A 6915-nucleotide genomic window follows, 5' to 3' on the forward strand; every position below is an offset into this window, starting at 1 on the left:
GTTCCCAGACCCACAGCCGAGGGCCAGACTGAGAAGTATAGTCCGGCTTTAGCACCTGGAGAAAAAGGAAACAGAGGCAGCTAAACACAGAGCCCTGGTGGGTTCAGTTGGTGAAGACTCTGCCTGCAACGCAGGAAACTGCCTGCAACGCAGGAGACCTGGATTCCATCCCTGGATCAGGAGATACTCCAGAGCAAGAAATGGCCACCCACTCCAGTATGCTTACCCGAGAAATCCCATGGACAGAGGAGCCTAGTGGGCTACAGTCCGTGGGGTAGCAAGGGTCAGACATGACTGGACAAGTAACACAAACACATAGGAGTCGCTGCCGATTCAGTCACAACAAACAACAACTGATTTTTTCTGGTCTAATTTTGACTTTAGTTCACACTTTCAAAAGAGAAAAAGGGAGTGAAAAGTCGTAACGTCTTCAGCTTTGGGGCTCAGCAATACAACAGACTCGTTGGACAAAGGTTCATCCAGATTGTTGAAAGTTTTGATGCAGAGGGAAGACTAGGGGAGCCCACCCCACCCCACCCCACCCCCACAGAGAGAAGTCTACAGTTACTCCATCACAGAGCTCTAGCTAAAGCCCAGGTTTCAAATGACAGAGTTTCAACTTAACACCTGAAGTTTTAAGCTTTAGCATTTCAGTAAGAAATAAGCTCAGAGAGCTCATCTCAGAAGTAAAATTAAGCTGCCGCTCTCAGCTACGCCCCACTTCCAGGCTTAGGCAGACACACGGGGCGGCGGTGGAAGGGGGGTAACAGCACTGCAGCGTCACTGCTGATAACATAAACCAGGGCATCAGAGGACTTCCTGCCACTGATGTGAAGTGAAGTGAACTCACTCAGTCGTGTCTGACTCTTTGCGACCCCGTGGCCTGTAGCCCACCAGGCTCCTCCGTCCATGGGATTCTCCAGGCAAGAATACTGGAGTGGATTGCCATTTCCTTCTCCAGGGGATCTTCCTGACCCAGGGATTGAACCCAGGTCTCCCGCATTGCAAACAGATGCTTTAACCTCTGAACCACCAGGGAAGCCCAGCAGTTCCAAACACAGCTGATCAAATAATCCTTAAAAGTCCAGATAATGCTGATAAACAGAAAAATACTGAGGACCAAACAGATAGGATTCACTGACATGATATCATCTTTGTGGGTAAAATTAGGAGGCAGTTGAGAAGGGAAAGGCAAAGGAGAAAAGGAAAGATATTCCCATTTGAATGCAGAATTCCAAAGAATAACAAGGAGAGATAAGAAAGCCTTCCTCAGCTATCAGTGCAAAGAAATAGAGGAAAATAATAGAATGGGAAAGACTGGAGATCTATTCAAGAAAATTAGAGATACCAAGGGAACATTTCATGCAAAAATGGGCACAACAAAGGACAGAAATAGTATGGACCTAACAGAAGCAGAAGATATTAAGAAGAGATGGCAAGAATACATAGAAGAACTTTACAAAAAAGATCTTCACGACCATGATGGGGTGATCACCAACTTAGAGACAGACATCCTGGAATGTAAAGTCAAGTGGGCCTTAGGAAGCATTACTACGAACAAAGCTAGTGGAGGTGTTGGAATTCCAGTTGAGCAATTTCAAATCATAAAAGATGATGCTGTGAAAGTGCTGCACTCAATATGCCAGCAAATTTGGAAAACTCAGCAGTGGCCACAGGACTGGAAAAAGTGAGTTTTCATTCCTATACCAAAGAAAGGCAATGCCAAGGAATGCTCAAACTACCTCACAATTGCACTCATCTCACATGCTAGTAAAGTAATGCTCAAAATTCTCCAAGCCAGGCTTCAGCAATACATGAATTGTGAACTTCTAGATGTTCAAGCTGGATTTAGAAAAAGCAGAGGAACCAGAGAACAAATTGCCAACATCCATTGGATCATCTAAAAATCAACTGAGTTCCAGAAAAATATCTACTTCTGCTTTATTGACTATGCCAAAGCCTTTGACTGTGTGAACCACAACAAACTTTGAAAAATTCTTAAAGAGATGAGAATACCAGACTACCTGACCTGCCTCTTGAGAAATCTGTATGCAGGTCAGGAAGCAACAGTTGGCACTGGACAGGGAACAACAGACAGGCTCCAAATAGGGAAAGGGCTATATACTGTCACCCTGCCTATTTAACTTATATGCAGAGGACATCATGAGAAATGCTGGGCTGGAGGAAGGACAAGCTAGAAGCAAGATTGCTGGGAGAAATATCAATAACCTCAGATATGCAGGATAACACCACCCTTATGGCAGAAATCAAAGAACTAAAGAGCCTCTTGATAAAAGTGAAAGAGGAGAGTGAAAAAGTTGGCTTAAAGCTCAACATTCAGAAAACTAAGATCATGGCATCTGGTCCCATCACTTCATGGCAAATAGATGGAGAAACAATGACAGACTTTATTTTGGGAGGCTCCAAAATCATTGCAAATGGTGACTGCAGCCATGAAATTAAAAGATGCTTCTCTGTGGAGGAAAAGTTATGACCAACCTAGATATCATGTTGAAAAGCAGAGACATTACTTTGCCAACAAAGGTCCATCTAGTGAAAGCTATGGTTTTTCCAGTGGTCATGTATGGATGTGAGAGTTGGACTGTGAAGAATGCTGAGCGCCAAAAAATTGATGCTTTTGAACTGTGGTGTTGGAGAAGACTCTTGAGAGTCCCTTCGACTGCAAGGAGATCCAACCAGTCCATTTAGGAGATCAGTCCTGAATGTTCATTGGAAGGACTGATGCTGAAGCTGAAACTCCAATACTTTGGCCACCTGATGCGAAGAACTGACTCATTGGAAAAGACCCTGATGCTGGGAGGGATTGAGGGCAGGAGGAGAAGGGGATGACAGAAGATGAGATGGTTGGATGGCATCACCGACTCAATGGACATGAGTTTGAGTAAGCTCTGGGAGTCAGTGATGGACAGGGAGGCCTGGCATGCTGTAATTCATGGGGTTGCAAAGAGTCAGACACGACTGAGTGACTGAACTGAACTGCACTGTCGTATGTATTCCTGGATGGAACTTGGACAAACAAGTACAGTGACTGCAACGAAGGTGTTCAGGGCAAAACCAAAGATCTGGTAACAGAAGAATGGAATGATCCTGGTCACATGTTGCTTGTATGCTCCGTGCACAGCCGCTGCCCAGATAAGGACCATGAGAACAGAAACTGTGATGGCAGTGCACATGTTGGCATCATCCATGAACTCAGAGTCACCTCCGAGTTCAGAACTTGAAGAGTGATACTGATCTGGATCAGCCAGGGCGCTCAACAGAACCAGCAGCTCTACAGCATTGAAGATCAGGTACGGGGTGCCACCAGGATGGTGCCAGCCGGGAGGCGGCAGCACAGGCAGCCGCTGTTGGAGGAGAGCAGCGTCTGGGGGCCACCATCTTCATCACTCAGGCTGCCCGCACGGCGGTACGCCGGGCTGCTGCTGGCATCTCGGCCACTCTGGCTCCCTCTCCCCGCCCTGCTCACCACCCAGGAGAGCTCCTAGCTGCTGTCTCTGACAGACCACAACGGCTGATTTTTGAAGTGTTCCCACATACACCCACTTTTATAGGGGAACAGCCCTGGAAATGCAAATAATGACAAAGTACACCAGAATCTCCATTCTATTATTTGTACCTGAAATTAAAAGAAATACCAGATTAAAGTCAGCTCTTTCAAAATGGAGTTCCAAATCCATAGCCATGACTGCTGATATCTAGTAGTGCCTTTAGCGGAGGTAAATAGAGGTAACCAAGGATACCATCTGAGAAGTGAGCTTCCCTTTGCAAGGAAACCCAAGGTGGGCACACTTCTAAGATGATCTTCTAGATTGTTATTCCATGGAAGATACCATTCCCAGGATTAGGTTATTTTATATCGCATACAAAAAGGATTCTGTAGCTGTGATTAAAGTCTCTAATCAGTTGACTTTGTTACTTAAAAGGGAGATGCTCTTGAATGGGCCTAAACTACTCAAATGAAACCATTCAGAAAAAAAGTCTAGGGTCATAGACAGAAGTCAGAGAGATCCAGTACAGCAGAAGACACTCTCTGTTGGCCACGAAGAAGCAAATTGCCATGATGTTTTGAAGAACTCAGAGCCTTTTTTAAATATAGATAATCCCTATACCATTTACAAAAGAAAAAAAAGGTAGCTTTCCAATTTAGCTATTTTATATAGTGGACAGATCAACTAGCAATTTTATGCTGCATCGGGTGACCCCGTCTTATCTGTATATTTGGGGATGTGTCCTTACTAGCACACTGCTCGTACAGTGACTTCCCTAATGGTTTTGACATCAGCCTAGCTACATAGCAAAGAAAATTCCACAGTTAGGCTTTGTAGTTTGCCAGCATAAATACATAAATGCCAGCATTCCTTCTACAAAGTATTCTCAAGCATGCAGAAGCCGTTACCATTGAGTCTTTTGAAATACCAAAGCCATAATGGTCTTTTAAATTCTCAAATGTGATCATGTCAAGTGACATGCTCACAATAAGCATGACTGTTTAAAATAAAATTACCAGTGAGATACCATTGTCTACAGGGTGAGTCCGATCAGCGCCCTGACAATCTAGCCCCTGCTTCCCTGTCTACATTCATCTCCAGTTTCTCTCCATATGCAGGCTTCCCAATCTTGTTCTGAATATAAGCTGTTACTCCTTGCCTGCGTGCCACAGGCATCCTGACTTTTTCTTTTATCTTTGGACTAACATTTATTTATGCTTGAAGGTTTTATTTCAACTCAAGTCTCCTATTACATTCATTGTTCACGCCCACTGTTTGGCTCTTGGGACTTCCTTGTCGGCTCAATAGTAAAGAATCTGCCTGCCGATGCAGGAGACATAAGTTTTATCACTGGTCAGGAAGATCCCTTGGAGAAGGAAACGGCTACCCCACTCCAGTGTTCTTACCTGGGAACTCCCAAAAGAGTCAGACACGACTTAGTGACTAAACCAGCACCACCACTGCAAAAGTATGGTTAGTGAGTACTCTGAGCAGTCTGCTAGTGTATTATAAATACACCGCTATCAATAACCTCAGATATGCAGATAACACCACCCTTATGGCAGAAAGTGAAGTGGAACTAAAAACCCTCTTGATGAAAGTGAAAGAGGAGAGTGAAAAAGTTGGCTTAAAGCTCAACATTCAGAAAACTAAGATCATGGCATCTGGTCCCATCACTTCATGGGAAATAGATGGGGAAACAGTGGAAGCAGTGTCAGACTTTATTTTGGGGGGCTCCAAAATCACTGCGGATGGTGACTGCAGCCATGAAATTAAAAGACGCTTACTCCTGTAAGGAAAGTTATGACCAACCTAGATAACATATTAAAAAGCAGAGATATTAGTTTGCCAACAAAGGTCCGTCTAGTCAAGGCTATGGTTTTTCCGGTAGTCATGTATGGATGTGAGAGTTGGACTATAAAGAAAGCTGAACGCCAAAAAATTGATGGTTTTGAACTGTGGTGTTGGAGAAGACTCTTGAGAGTTCCTTGGACTGTAAGGAGATCCAACCAGTCCATCCTAAAGATCCAACCAGTCCTGGGTGTTCATTGGAAGGACTGATGCTGAAGCTGAAACTCCAGTACTTTGGCCACCTGATGCGAGGAGTTGACTCATTGGAAAAGACCCTGATGCTGGGAATGATTGGGGGCAGGAGGAGAAGGGGATGACAGAGGATGAGATGGCTGGATGGCATCACAGACTCGATGGACATGAGTTTGAGTATACTCCAGGAGTTGGTGATGGACAGGGAGGCCTGGCATGCTGCGATTCATGGGGTCGCAAAGAGTCAGACATGACTGAGTGACTGAACTGAACTGAACTGAATCAGAGCTTCCTGGATAGTTCAGCTGGTAAAAAATCTGCCTGCACTGCAGGAGACCCTGGTTTGATTCCTGGATCAGGAAGTTCCCCTGGAGAAGAGAATGGCTACCCAGTCCATTATTCTTGCCTGGAGAACTCCATGGACAGAGGAACCTGGCAGGCTACAGTCCATGGGGTCACCAAGAGTCGGGCATGAAGTTGGGCATGACTGAGAGACTTTCACACACTCAATCAGTTCCTGATTTCAGAATGCTAGAATTCAGCAAAAGAAGGCTACACGATTACAGTTTTTTTTTAATTTTTGCATTTTACTTATTTGATTATTATTATTTATTGAAGGCTTCCCTGGTGGTTTAGAAGGTAAAGAATCTGCCTGCAACACAAGAGACCTGGTTTTGATCCCTGGGTTGGGATTTTAGAATACTAGAATTCAGAAAAAGAAGGCCACTTGACAGCTTTGCTTTTTTTAAAATTTTACATATTCTATTACTATTATTGGCTTGTTTACTTTGGCTGAGCTGGGTCTTTGTTACAGTGGGAGGAGGGCTCTTGATTCTGGCTCGCGGGCTTTCTCTAGTTGCAGCTCAGGCTTAGTTGCCCCTTGGCATGTGTGATCTTAATTGCCCAATCAAGGATCGGACGCACACCCCCTGCACTGGAGGGCAGATTCTTAACCAGTGGCCCACCAGGGAAGTCCCTACCGTTTTGCTTTATACTTTGCTTTCTGTATGTTACATAGTCCATAGGGCTAATGGCACAAGAACCACAGCAAGACTGCCTGGGTGGAAAGGCCATCTCTTCTGTTTATCACCCCAACTCCCTCTCTCCTTCACTTTCCATGGCTGTGTAAGGGGGTTCATAGCAGCACCCATCTCATTAAGCTATGAGGGTTAAATGAGCTTTGTTTGCTCCAAAGAGATATAACGATGTAAGATGGAGTGTGTGTGTGTGTGTGTGTGTGTGTGTGTGTGTGTGTGCGCGCGCGCGTGCGCGCGCATATTACTCTTCAATGAGCTTGCATGCCCCCTGGGGGCAGCAGCCGTGCCCTGTATCTCTCTGTGTATTTCTGCAATGGCCAGCACAG

The 6915-nt window shown here is 45.0% G+C and overlaps 1 pseudogene; it reads right to left on the reverse strand.

Moving 5' to 3' along the window:
- Nucleotides 1–710: 710 nt before the first annotated feature.
- LOC136147896 (lysosomal-associated transmembrane protein 4B-like) lies at nucleotides 711–3405 on the reverse strand (annotated as a pseudogene).
- Nucleotides 3406–6915: the final 3510 nt, after the last annotated feature.

The sequence above is a fragment of the Muntiacus reevesi genome, chromosome 16 (assembly GCF_963930625.1).
Source record: "Muntiacus reevesi chromosome 16, mMunRee1.1, whole genome shotgun sequence".
NCBI classification, from domain to species: domain Eukaryota; kingdom Metazoa; phylum Chordata; class Mammalia; order Artiodactyla; family Cervidae; genus Muntiacus; species Muntiacus reevesi.